This window comes from Bactrocera oleae, chromosome 3 (genome assembly GCF_042242935.1).
Source record: "Bactrocera oleae isolate idBacOlea1 chromosome 3, idBacOlea1, whole genome shotgun sequence".
Taxonomy (NCBI): Eukaryota; Metazoa; Arthropoda; class Insecta; order Diptera; family Tephritidae; genus Bactrocera; species Bactrocera oleae.
The window spans coordinates 54,225,617-54,239,074 of record NC_091537.1 but is presented as its reverse complement, the minus strand read 5'-3'; the positions used below and the strand labels follow the sequence as shown (position 1 = coordinate 54,239,074).

The 13,458-nt window shown below is 33.2% G+C and overlaps 1 long non-coding RNA gene across 1 annotated transcript; it reads right to left on the bottom strand.

Moving 5' to 3' along the window:
• Positions 1–1,848: 1,848 nt before the first annotated feature.
• LOC118681890 (uncharacterized) lies at positions 1,849–3,460 on the bottom strand. Its single transcript, XR_011395293.1, has 2 exons — positions 2,736–3,460; positions 1,849–2,654 (listed from the first exon to the last, which is right to left on the bottom strand). It is a non-coding gene; the product is annotated as an uncharacterized lncRNA (long non-coding RNA).
• Positions 3,461–13,458: the final 9,998 nt, after the last annotated feature.

The window sequence follows — 13,458 nt, the reverse complement described above, 5'->3', positions numbered from 1 at the left end:
TTTGAGAACATTAGCATGTCTTATTATTATAAATAATAATTTGTTCCGTCGTATCGTGAATTTACATAAAAAATGTCGTTGATGTCGCGATCAATATTTAATGTTTAATGCGCGATCCACGATCCGCGATCCGCATTTCAAAATATTTTATGATATGGCGATCCTGGATCTCGTTTAAATATAATGAAGTCGAATTCAATTGCATCCCTACAAGCGGATATCTACTAGCAAACGTGTTCGCGACTTGTTATTGTTTACAGAGAGTGGGAAAAAAGTAACACATCGCCATTTGATGTTCAATAATTCTCTCGCTCTATCCAATCGTTATTATGTCATGTAGTTTCGTTTTAAGTTACCTTTTATATGCGTTTGTTATTTTTTGGGTAACAGAATGACATACATTGGTTATCAAATCTGTTTACAGTCTGCTGAAGGTAATATATTCTTTTGTTAGAGAATATGTTACCTATGTGTTATCCATAACAGAAGTATTTGTTCCCAAAATTTCGGTTAGTGATATCGTTTTGATTAGCAGTTTGTTACCTTTAACATATAAACTTGTTAGCGTATTTGTTATCTATTTGTTGGCTTTAACAAGCATAACTGTTGCCTCGATTTATTACATAATTTATTACCTGTCTGTTTCTTTTAACAAATTCGTATTTTAGCTTATCGGTTACCTTCTTGTTGACATAACCAATTCCAATTTTGTTAAATAAAATTCACTATTTTTTTTATATTATTTGTCTTTATTTTATTGAAAAACGTATTTACTTACTATCTTACTACTAACTAAATATTCAAATTAATGAATATCTTAAATGTGTACATATTGATATATACTATGTTACACATATGTATATAGGTTAAATATAAGTATTAACACTTAAATTGTATACCTAAAGAAGTACATTTAACAATATATTTATATATTCTACAATTATAAAGCCACATGCATACAAAATATCTGGTTCAATGAGTTTAGCCTCCCTCTACATGTACACACCACTCTATCCGGAAGAATTATTATAAAACACTGTTCTTATATGACGGAATAAATCAAAACTTATTACTTGTATAAAATATATCGCGATACTGAGTTTTTCTTAAAAATCAAACAACTTTAATTATAAATCAGTGGTCTGTGATCCTCCATAAATTGTGTATCTTATTAAACAATATTGTAACAGATTTCTCGATAAATGGTCTACCTGTAACTCACTCTTGAGTTCGATCACTGGATTGTTAAATAAAAGTCCCAATTTAATGGCCACACACTTATCTTTGTTTCTAATTCCAACAACTTAACACTTATTGCTCGTTATTCGAGCTTACAACTTCTTGCTTATAGCTTGATTGCTCTTATCACGACAACACTCTAACTAGAACTGTGTTTGCTGCACAATCCGGTAGCCCTTATATAGTAAAAATGTAACAAAACATTGCTTCTAGAACATTCTGGCAACTACGAATTCGGTAACTAGTTGCTTCTGGCAGTTTATCGTTCATTCGATTTTGTTCTATCATCTATATTCGTCACACGGCCCTCCACCTAAGTCTGATCGTCCCGATTAGACATATTTGCGATACCAAACACAAAGCTTTTATGTTCCCCATCTCGTCTTCTTGGCTGGTGCTGACATCGTTAGCCGTCCTTCTCTTCTTGGAGTTGATTCCGTCCGTTTTCCGGATACTCAGTTTCTGGTACATCCCTTGACTTAAAGCTGACTCGAGATTCCATTCTTCATCAGAACGTAACTCCATTGGAACACCGAATCTCGTTACCCACTTGTTAAATGAATCCGCCACTGGTTCAGTCTCTTAATTAGGAATTGTGTATACTTGTGGCCATTCATTGAAATGGTCCTTGACTACCAAAACATGACTATTTCCTAATTTATTGGTGGGGAATGGACCATCTTCATACACGCCTATTTTCTCAACTGGCGCACGCGAATTGTGCTGTTTCATCTGCCCATAACTCCTGGACCTTGATCCTTTAGCTACAATGTTCTCAGCATATTTTGCAATCCTTTCTATAGCTGATTGACAACCACTCCAATAAAACCTTTGCTTCAAATGCTCCAAGGATTTCATGTCCCTCAAGTGCCCTCCTCTTGGACATTTGTACTGCACGTTAAGAACATCAGGAATTCCAACCCTTGGAACAACCATAAGTACTCGGAAGGGTTGCCTATTTTCGCTTTTCCATACTCGATGCAAGCAGCCATACACTAACTTTAAACTGCTCCGTTCTGCCCAATATGATAGAATCTGTCGATGCTCCACAAATCGTTCTTTGTAACGTTTACAAATTATGAGTGAAAATGAGGCAAAATCTCTCCAACAAACGATGGTATACCAATACCAATCAAAATCCATGTATCGTCTTGAACCTCCAGCATAATTATGTTTAAATTGCATTTTTATCTATCTAAAACATAATTTCTTATATTAAATATTAGTTAACTAACTATATTTGTTCACTTTTTAAAGTTACTAATTAATAATTTACTCACCTGAATTGGTTTTATTCTAGGAATGCAATTTTTCCGCAATGCTGCAAATTTTCTGTAACACTAAAAGTTTTGGTTATAAAAGCAAAACACATACCACAATGCGTACCTTACTGATCGGTTTTGTGTCGCGTTTTTCTATGTATAAAGTTAAACAAATTATTCTTACAATATAAATAAAATTAGCTTTACAACATATTTATAAAAAGAAGAACTCACCTCTCTAAAAGCCAAATTTTTAGCAGAGATGAAGGGATGCTCAACTTTCTCAACTATTGAAAGTTCAAAAACCAGTTGTTTTAAAATATCACAAAATCACAAAAAAGGATTTGAATAGTTCCTCCATGTGTTAATCGGATATATATATAATAATTTTAATCTTAATAAATGTTGGGTGTTTTAGTTTAAATGTCCAACAATTTTTATTTTGACTGATCTGGCTACAATGCAAAATGTTATAAAAGACGCTAATTTTGAAGCGCTCTCACACTGGAATAAGCGTCCCTTTATCCCTGTTTTTAGTGAAATTACACTTTTTTTATTCTTCTTGAGTAGTAAATTGTATTGTAACGGATTTCTCGATAAATCGTCTACCTGTAACTCACTCTTGAGTTCGATCACTGGATTGTTAAATAAAAGTCCCAATTGGATACACACTTATCTTTATTTCTTATTCCAACAACTTAACACATATTGCTCGTTATTCGAGCTTACAACTTCTTGCTTATAGCTTGATTGCTCTTAACACGACAACACTCTAACTAGAACTGTGTATGCTATAGTAAATCTGTAACAAAACATTGCTTCTAGAACATTTTGGCAACTACGAATTCGCTAACTAGTTGCTTCTGGCAGTTTTTCGTTGAGTCGATTTAGTTCTATCATCCGTGTTCGCCACAGTATATTGGTTTTTCTTATTTTGGCATGTTTATATTACAATATGTTTAGAATGTCGGTAGTTTTTCTCTCTCTCACCTAAGGTTTCTCCCATTCAACTGGAAATTACAGAAAAGCCTATGTATTACTAATGTTGCCCTTAAACTAAAGGAACAATAAACATTTTTCATCAAAATCGTTTCAGAAGTTAAAAAGATTAGGACCAAACTGTTTGATTGTTTATTATGGTCAATATCAGGGAAAATCTTAATTATAAAGAATTTATTACTGTATCTATAATGTGAAAAAATACTTCAATTTTACAGGTCTAGCCACATTTTCAAAGTCTAACACCTCGCAATCAATTTCAGAAGCTAAAGCTTTGGCGTCTTCAAGAACTTGAGTAAAATACTTATCTGAACATGAGTTTTCAAAGCAATCTTTTGTATTTTTATGTAATTTAATGACGGAAACTAAGTTAGAATCTTTACTTTGCATTAATTTACTAATACTATGTTCGCACCGAATTGAAATCCTTTTGAAAACATAATTTGTGGATTGTGGAACCAAAGTGGTTCTGACCGGCATTGTGTGTTTTCGATGAGTTTTCATTGACAGTTCACACATTTATTTGTTTACATTTGTTATGTACCCTACAAGAACTGTGACGGTCATCTGATGGGTAATATGACAGTCATAGCTGAAAAAATTTTGTCAGCGCGCAGAACAAAGTTTCTATCATTTTCTTAAGAGCTTTGTGCAAAAACTGATGTAAACAAACGTATGTGTGTGAGTTTGCATCTCTCTTTAACAGATGGGTGATCGGAATTGATTCACTATATATCTATACTGCTCACTCTCATGTCTTTTTCTGAGCCATTGCTGACCATAAATCCGTCATAGCTGAAAATTGTCAGTAATGACTGAAATGCTATCAGAGTGAAAAATTCTTTTGCGCAGTAGACAATATAATTTTTATTTCTTTAATAAATTTCAAACTTTTAATCAAAATTAGTTATAATAATATACTTAAATATAAAAAGGAATGCAAGAAAAAATATAATAAAATATGAAAATACAAAAATTAATATTCACTTGATGCCATCTCCTCCTCTCAACAGCTCTGCGTACGTCTTTCTCCAATCAGTGAATAGTTCTGAATTTAAAAAGTACTGACATATCAAATGTGAGTGTATTGGCGAATCCATCAGCAGTTTCTTGTAGGGTACCAATTATGGAATGTAATCAAATTGTCAACTGACATTTAGGGCTCGCAAAATATGTCTTCTAATAATATCGATTAAACTAGAGCCGGCGCCGATTATAATGAGTGGAATGTAAGTTTTCAAAGGGTTTTCAGCGAAAACTGTGTTTTCGTTTGACAGATTTTGTATGGATGAAAACACAAGTTTTCGCCTGAAAACCTCTTTTGTCTATGAAAACACGAATTTTGTGTCGGTGCGAACATAGTATTAGAGTAATACCTTTTGCATTCTTCAAAATAATTGACCACCTTTATCTTAAAGTGAAAAAAAACAATTATTTTTTGCATAGTATTAAAAACAATTGTTGTTTCCAGTGAGGACTTTGCCATGTCGTTTACCACTAAATTTAAAGAATGACTACTGCAAAGAACCACCAATGCCCGTGGATTGGTTCTTTTAATCCTGGCTTTAACTCCACTTTCAATACCTTTCATATTAGATCCATTATCGTACCCTTTCCTTCTTATCCAAGTGCTGATAATTGTTCTACGATAATTTTTGTTAGGGCCAGACCTGTTGATTTCTCGATTGGTATAAATCCTAAAAAACTTTCATTTATTACAATTTCTGAATGTTCTTGAATGGTCTTGTGATTGAATAATATAAAAGGTACCTAATTATCATGGTCATCTGCTCAGTTTTACTAGCGTCTGGAGTACGATCTAAAATAATAGAATAATATTTCGACGTAATGATAGCTTCCATAATATAATGTTTTTTTATGCCGTCTGAAATTGTGTTAATAAACTCATTTTGAATTGTTTTACTTAAGTAGGTTGCTTGTTTCTCCTCTTTTTTTAAAACTCTGCGTACATGTTCCTGCATAACGGGATCAAATTCGGCTAACAACTCTACTAGTATTAAAAAATTACCATTGTTATGTTGATACAGACTATCATAAATACCTTGAAAAGCCAAGCTATTTTTAGCCAACATTTTCTCTGGGACACGGCGTACGACACGATTTGAGCCTACGTGAAAGTTCTACCCAAGATTTTACTGCTTTTACATGGTCTCGTAATGTCTCAGGAGATTTAAGCATATCACCTACATGACTTCAATTTTTGTAGCCATCTTCAGATAGACCGGAAGTTATAGTTGTATTGAAGATTTTACAACAAAAGCAATACAATAAATTTTTTGCCACAGAATATGCAAGCCAATCTCTTAAAATTTCTTCACCGTTATTAAGCTTTCTCTTATAGTATCTCGAAGTAAATCTTCGACCATGGATATCTTGTGGAAATTGAAATTCATACAGTGGGTCTGGAGAACCTATTTACCAAATATATTATTTCTGTGTATGTTAATCTATTGGGCCACGTAGCTGGGTCGACATCTACAATAGATGTTAACTCTGTAGAAACACTTGGACTTGCAATAGCACCTTCACCTACAATAGCAGTTTTACCTGTCATAGCCTCCTCCCCTGTAATAACACTTTCACCTGTAATAGCGCTTGACCCAGAAGTAGAAGCACCAGGTTCACAGATTATATTGGAGTCGGACGTATGTTCTTCTCGAGGTTTAAGTGGAATTTGAGCTATAGCTCCGGTTTCTGGTATGGGTGATGATGGTCTGTTTAGATCACCTTTCTTCAAAATGGACTCTAATGCCCCTGCTTGCTTTTGTCGCTCTGCGTCTTTTTCAAGTCTTCGTTTTTTATATTGGTGTCTCGACAAGCGTGATATACCGTCAGCCTTTCTGTACGGTAAAAAAATTATATGCAATAAATTTACATACCACTTAAAACATTTTTAACATATCTTGCGGTCAATATCAAATTAGGTGCGTGCAATATTACGTTTTTTTACGTATTACAATCTAATTTATAAAATAGATAGGTACTTACGTAGTAAATTCACATGCGCACTTCAATATTTTTATGGGCAGAACATTTTTACTAGGAGTCTGTTAAATAAGTAATGGAAAATTAGTTTAATTGTTTGCTTATATTTTATGTTTAAGGAATTTTTCTAAAATGTCTTGTTGTGTTGTGTGTGGGGAAATCCCCTGAAACATAAAATAGACTGAGAGTTGCCAGTTCAGAAATGTGAAATCGGCACAAAATTCGGATGATTTTTTTGTATCCTAGTTTCTAAGTTCTAGTCTAGTTAGTTCCTTATTTCCCCTTTAGGTATTTCCTCTTCTCAGTGTTCCACAAAATTTCAAAAGTATCGACACTTTACTCGATACCAGTATCGTATCAGATTTATAGGTACTGGGAAAAGGATCGATACTAATCTATCGACATTGATAGGTATCAAGTACTTTTCAATTTATTTTTAAAACTTGTGATTGAGTAATATCCGTAATATAAAATATTATCCGAGAAATTTCGGAGCTTAGAGTTCAGAACTTATCACTACACCATCACAACACCTCCGTCTTGCGGGGATACGAAAGTCGGTGTCTACTCGTAACGAAAATTTGGCATAATCCTGCTAAACGGCAATTACTATCGTGTTATAATAGATACGTAATAGAGGTGTCATATATTCGGGAAGCACTATGTACATGTGCTGATATACGTGCATCTTGCGCTGCGAACTCTTAAAATTTTGTCGACATTTGCGTTGACATCCGCGATATTGCAGCAAAAACCATGTTCATGTCCACAACCTTTGACGAGCATTAAGCCTCTTCTTTTGCTTCTATCTTCGTAGTCTCTTCCTCCAACTCCAACTGAAACACATAATCGTCAACACCAATGTTTTCCGCTTCCATGGCCTCCCGCAAACGTGATTGTAATTCCGACTTTACTCTATTTGTCACCGAACCACGTTTTTCCTACTCCTTTTTCAGTTGTGGAATCTTCAAATCGTCAAACTCTGCCATTTTAAAACAATTCCCTCTTTGGGATTTCTCGATAAATCGTTTACCTTGTAACTCACTCTTGAGTTCGATAATTGGATTGTTAAATTCAAGTCCCAAATTAATGCTATACATTTATTTATTTTTTCTTATTCCAATAAATTTATTCGATCCTACAACTTCTAGAACTGTGTTTGCTGCATAATCCGACAGCCCTTATATAGTAGATCTTTAACAAAACTTTGCCTCAAGAGCATTCTGGCAACTAGGAATTAAATGTCTAGTTGCTTCTGGCAATTTATCGTTGATTCGATTTTGTTATATCATTCATGTTCGTCACAATATATAGTCATAGATATACATATTGTGACGGATTTCTCGATAAATTTTCTACTTGTAACTCACTCTTGAGTTCGATCACTAGATTGTTAAATAAAAGTCCCAATTTAATGCTATACATTTATCTTTTTTTCTAATTCCAACAACTTAACACTTATTGCTCGTTATTTGAGCTTACAACTTCTTGCTTATGTCTCAATTCTTCTTATCACGACAACATTGTAACTAGAACTGTCTTTGCTGCACAGTCCGGCAGCCCTTATATAGTAAATCTGTAACAAAACATTGCTTCTAGAACATTCTGGCAACTACGAATTCGCTAACTAGTTGCTTCTGGCATTTTATCGTTGATTCGATTTTGTTCTATCATCCGGGTTCGTCACAAATTATTACCAAAGCCGACTGATTGGCCCTATCACACGTTCAATATTTAATGTTGTATTTGGATCGTGATTATAATTGATGATTGATGGATCACGAGTGAATGCTACACGTTTAATAAATATCTCGTCAGTATTTATTCGAAATAAATCCAGTTGTTAAAACCAGTGTGTTAAAAATATTTTTGCTTAGTATTTGTTTAATTTTATCCGGGTTTTTGATGAAATGTCGAAAGAAAACTGAAGAAAAGTTTTTAAGGTTTTGAAGAAAAACATTCAAAGACAGCGCTCGATTAAAAAAAAAATGTTGCAACCATTGTAAAGAATTCCACGGATCTTAGAAAATACTAAAAAAATTTTATATGTGTAAATATAAATTTAAAAAAAATTTTGAGAACATTAGCATGTCTTATTATTATAAATAATAATTTGTTCCGTCGTATCGTGAATTTACATAAAAAATATCGTTGATGTCGCGATCAATATTTAATGTTTAACGCGCGATCCACGATCCGCGATCCGCATTTCAAAATATTTTATGATATGGCGATCCTGGATCTCGTTTAAATATAATGAAGTCGTCTTCAATTGCATCCCTACAAGCGGATATCTACTAGCAAACGTGTTCGCGACTTGTTATTGTTTACAGAGAGTGGGAAAAAAGTAACACATCGCCATTTGATGTTCAATAATTCTCTCGCTCTATCCAATCGTTATTATGTCATGTAGTTTCCTTCTAAGTTACCTTTTATATGCGTTTGTTATTTTTTGGGTAACAGAATGACATACATTGGTTATCAAATCTGTTTACAGTCTGCTGAAGGTAATATATTCTTTTGTTAGAGAATATGTTACCTATGTGTTATCCATAACAGAAGTATTTGTTCCCAAAATTTCGGTTAGTGATATCGTTTTGATTAGCAGTTTGTTACCTTTAACATATAAACTTGTTAGCGTATTTGTTATCTATTTGTTGGCTTTAACAAGCATAACTGTTGCCTCGATTTATTACATAATTTATTACCTGTCTGTTTCTTTTAACAAATTCGTATTTTAGCTTATCGGTTACCTTCTTGTTGACATAACCAATTCCAATTTTGTTAAATAAAATTCACTATTTTTTTATATTATTTGTCTTTATTTTATTGAAAAACGTATTTACTTACTATCTTATTACTAACTAATAATTCAAATTAATGAATATCTTAAATGTGTACATATTGATATATACTATGTTACACATATGTATATAGGTTAAATATAAGTATTAACACTTAAATTGTATACTTAAAGAAGTACATTTAACAATATATTTATATATTCTACAATTATAAAGCTACATGCATACAAAATATCTGGTTCAATGAGTTTAGCCTCCCTCTACATGTACACACCACTCTATCCGGAAGAATTATTATAAAACACTGTTCTTATATGACGGAATAAATCAAAACTTATTACTTGTATAAAATATATCGCGATACTGAGTTTTTCTTAAAAATCAAACAACTTTAATTATAAATCAGTGGTGTGTGATCCTCCATAAATTGTGTATCTATTTAAACAATATTGTAACAGATTTCTCGATAAATGGTCTACCTGTAACTCACTCTTGAGTTCGATCACTGGATTGTTAAATAAAAGTCCCAATTTAATGGCCACACACTTATCTTTGTTTCTAATTCCAACAACTTAACACTTATTGCTCGTTATTCGAGCTTACAACTTCTTGCTTATAGCGTGATTGCTCTTATCACGACAACACTCTAACTAGAACTGTGTTTGCTGCACAATCTGGCAGCCCTTATATAGTAAATCTATAACAAAACATTGCTTCTAGAACATTTTGGCAACTACGAATTCGCTAACTAGTTGCTTCTGGCAGTTTATCGTTGATTCGATTTTGTTCTATCATCCGTGTTCGTCACAGTATATCGGTTTTTCTTATTTTCGCATGTTTATATTACAATATGTTTAGAATGTCGGTAGTTTTTCTCTCTCTCACCTAAGGTTTCTCCCATTCAATTGGAAATTACAGAAAAGCCTATGTATTACTAATGTTGCCCTTTAACTAAAGGAACAATAAACATTTTTCATCAAAATCGTTTCAGAAGTTAAAAAGATTAGGACCAAACTGTTTAATTGTTTATTATGGGCAATATCAGGGAAAATCTTAATTATAAAGAATTTATGGCTGTATCTATAATGTGAAAAAATACTTCAATTTTATATTTTTGACGGTGCTCAATGATTGGTTCAACACACTCATAAGTTAAATGCTTTTTCTTGGATCGTGCACCAGGTCTAGCCACATTTTCAAAGTCTAACACCTCGCAATCAATTTCAGAAGCTAAGGCTTTGGCGTCTTCAAGAACTTGAGTAAAATACTTATCTGAACATGAGTTTTCAAAGCAATCTTTTGTATTTTTAAGTAATTTAATGACGGAGACTAAGTTAGAATCTTTACTTTGCATTAATTTACTAATACTATGTTCGCACCGAATTGAAATCCTCTTGAAAACATAATTTGTAGATTGTGGAACCAAAGTCGTTCTGACCGGCATTGTGTGTTTTCGATGAGTTTCCATTGACAGTTCACACATTTATTTGTTTACATTTGTTATGTACCCTACAAGAACTGTGACGGTCATTTGATGGGTAATATGACAGTCATAGCTGAAAAAATTTTGTCAGCGCGCAGAACAAAGTTTCTATCATTTTCTTAAGAGCTTTGTGCAAAAACTGATGTAAACAAACGTATGTGTGTGAGTTTGCATCTCTCTTTAACAGATGGGTGATCGGAATTGATTCACTATATATCTATACTGCTCACTCTCATGTCTTTTTCTGAGCCATTGCTGACCATAAATCCGTCATAGCTGAAAATTGTCAGTAATGACTGAAATGCTATCAGAGTGAAAAATTCTTTTGCGCAGTAGACAATATAATTTTTATTTCTTTAATAAATTTCAAACTTTTAATCAAAATTAGTTATAATAATATACTTAAATATAAAAAGGAATGCAAGAAAAAATATAATAAAATATGAAAATACAAAAATTAATATTCACTTGATGCCATCTCCTCCTCTCAATAGCTCTGCCTACGTCTTTCTCCAATCAGCGAATAGTTCTGAATTTAAAAATGCAAATGTAAATTAACAGTACTGACATATCATATGTGAGTGTATTGGCGAACCCATCAGCAGTTTCTTGTAGGGTACCAATTATGGAATGTAATCAAATTGTCAACTGACATTTAGGGCTCGCAAAATATGTCTTTTAATAATATCGATTAAACTAGAGCAGGCGCCGATTATAATGAGTGGAATGTAAGTTTTCAAAGGGTTTTCAGCGAAAACTGTGTTTTCGTTTGACAGATTTTGTATGGATGAAAACACAAGTTTTCGCGTGAAAACCTCTTTTGTCTATGAAAACACGAATTTTGTGTCGGTGCGAACATAGTATTATAGTAATACCTTTTGCATTCTTCAAAATAATTGACCACCTTTATCTTAAAGTGAAAAAAAACAATTATTTTTTGCACAGTATTAAAAACAATTGTAGTTTCCAGTGAGGACTTTGCCATGTCGTTTACCACTAAATTTAAAGAATGACTACTGCAAAGAACCACCGATGCCCGTGGATTGGTTCTTTTAATCCTGGCTTTAACTCCACTTTCAATACCTTTCATATTAGATCCATTATCGTACCCTTTCCTTCTTATCCAAGTGCTGATAATTGTTCTACGATAATTTTTGTTAGGGCCAGACCTGTTGATTTCTCGATTGGTATAAATCCTAAAAAACTTTCATTTATTACAATTTCTGAATGTTCTTGAATGGTCTTGTGATTGAATAATATAAAAGGTACCTAATTATCATGGTCATCTGCTCAGTTTTACTAGCGTCTGAAGTACGATCTAAAATAATAGAATAATATTTCGACGTAATGATAGCTTCCATAATATAATGTTTTTTTATGCCGTCTGAAATTGTGTTAATAAACTCATTTTGAATTGTTTTACTTAAGTAGGTTGCTTGTTTCTCCTCTTTTTTTAAAACTCTGCGTACATGTTCCTGCATAACGGGATCAAATTCGGCTAACAACTCTACTAGTATTAAAAAATTACCATTGTTATGTTGATACAGACTATCATAAATACCTTGAAAAGCCAAGCTATTTTTAGCCAACATTTTGATGATTGAACCAATTCGTAACAATATTCTATTCCAGTGTTCTATTTCAGATTTAATTATCCTCTGGGACACGGCGTACGACACGATTTGAGCCTACGTGAAAGTTCTACCCAAGATTTTACTGCTTTTACATGGTCTCGTGATGTCTCAGGAGATTTAAGCATATCACCTACATGACTTCAATTTTTGTAGCCATCTTCAGATAGACCGGAAGTTATAGTTGTATTGAAGATTTTACAACAAAAGCAATACAATAAATTTTTTGCCACAGAATATGCAAGCCAATCTCTTAAAATTCTTCACCGTTATTAAGCTTTCTCTTATAGTATCTCGAAGTAAATCTCCGACCATTGGTATCTCGTGGAAATTGAAATTCATACAGTGGGTCTGGAGAACCTATTTACCAAATATATTATTTCTGTGTATGTTAATCTATTGGGCCACGTAGCTGGGTCGACATCTACAATAGATGTTAACTCTGTAGAAACACTTGGACTTGCAATAGCACCTTCACCTACAATAGAAGTTTCACCTGTCATAGCCTCCTCCCCTGTAATAACACTTTCACCTGTAATAGCGCTTGACCCAGAAGTAGAAGCACCAGGTTCACAGATTATATTGGAGTCGGACGTATGTTCTTCTCGAGATTTAAGTGGAATTTCAGCTATAGCTCCGGTTTCTGGTATGGGTGATGATGGTCTGTTTAGATCACCTTTCTTCAAAATGGACTCTAATGCCCCTGCTTGCTTTTGTCGCCCTGCGTCTTTTTCAAGTCTTCGTTTTTTATATTGGTGTCTCGACAAGCGTGATCTACCGTCAGCCTTTCTTTACGGTAAAAAAGTTATATGAAATAAATTTACATACCTCTTAAAACATTTTTAACATATCTTGCGGTCAATATCAAATTAGGTGTGTTCAATATTACGTTTTTTCTTACGTATTACAATTTAATTTATAAAATAGATAGGTACTTACGTAGTAAATTCACATGCGCGCTTCAATATTTATATGATTAATTTTCCGCATAAAAGCACGTCACTTTTAAATTTAAGAATAGAACCAACTTGTAG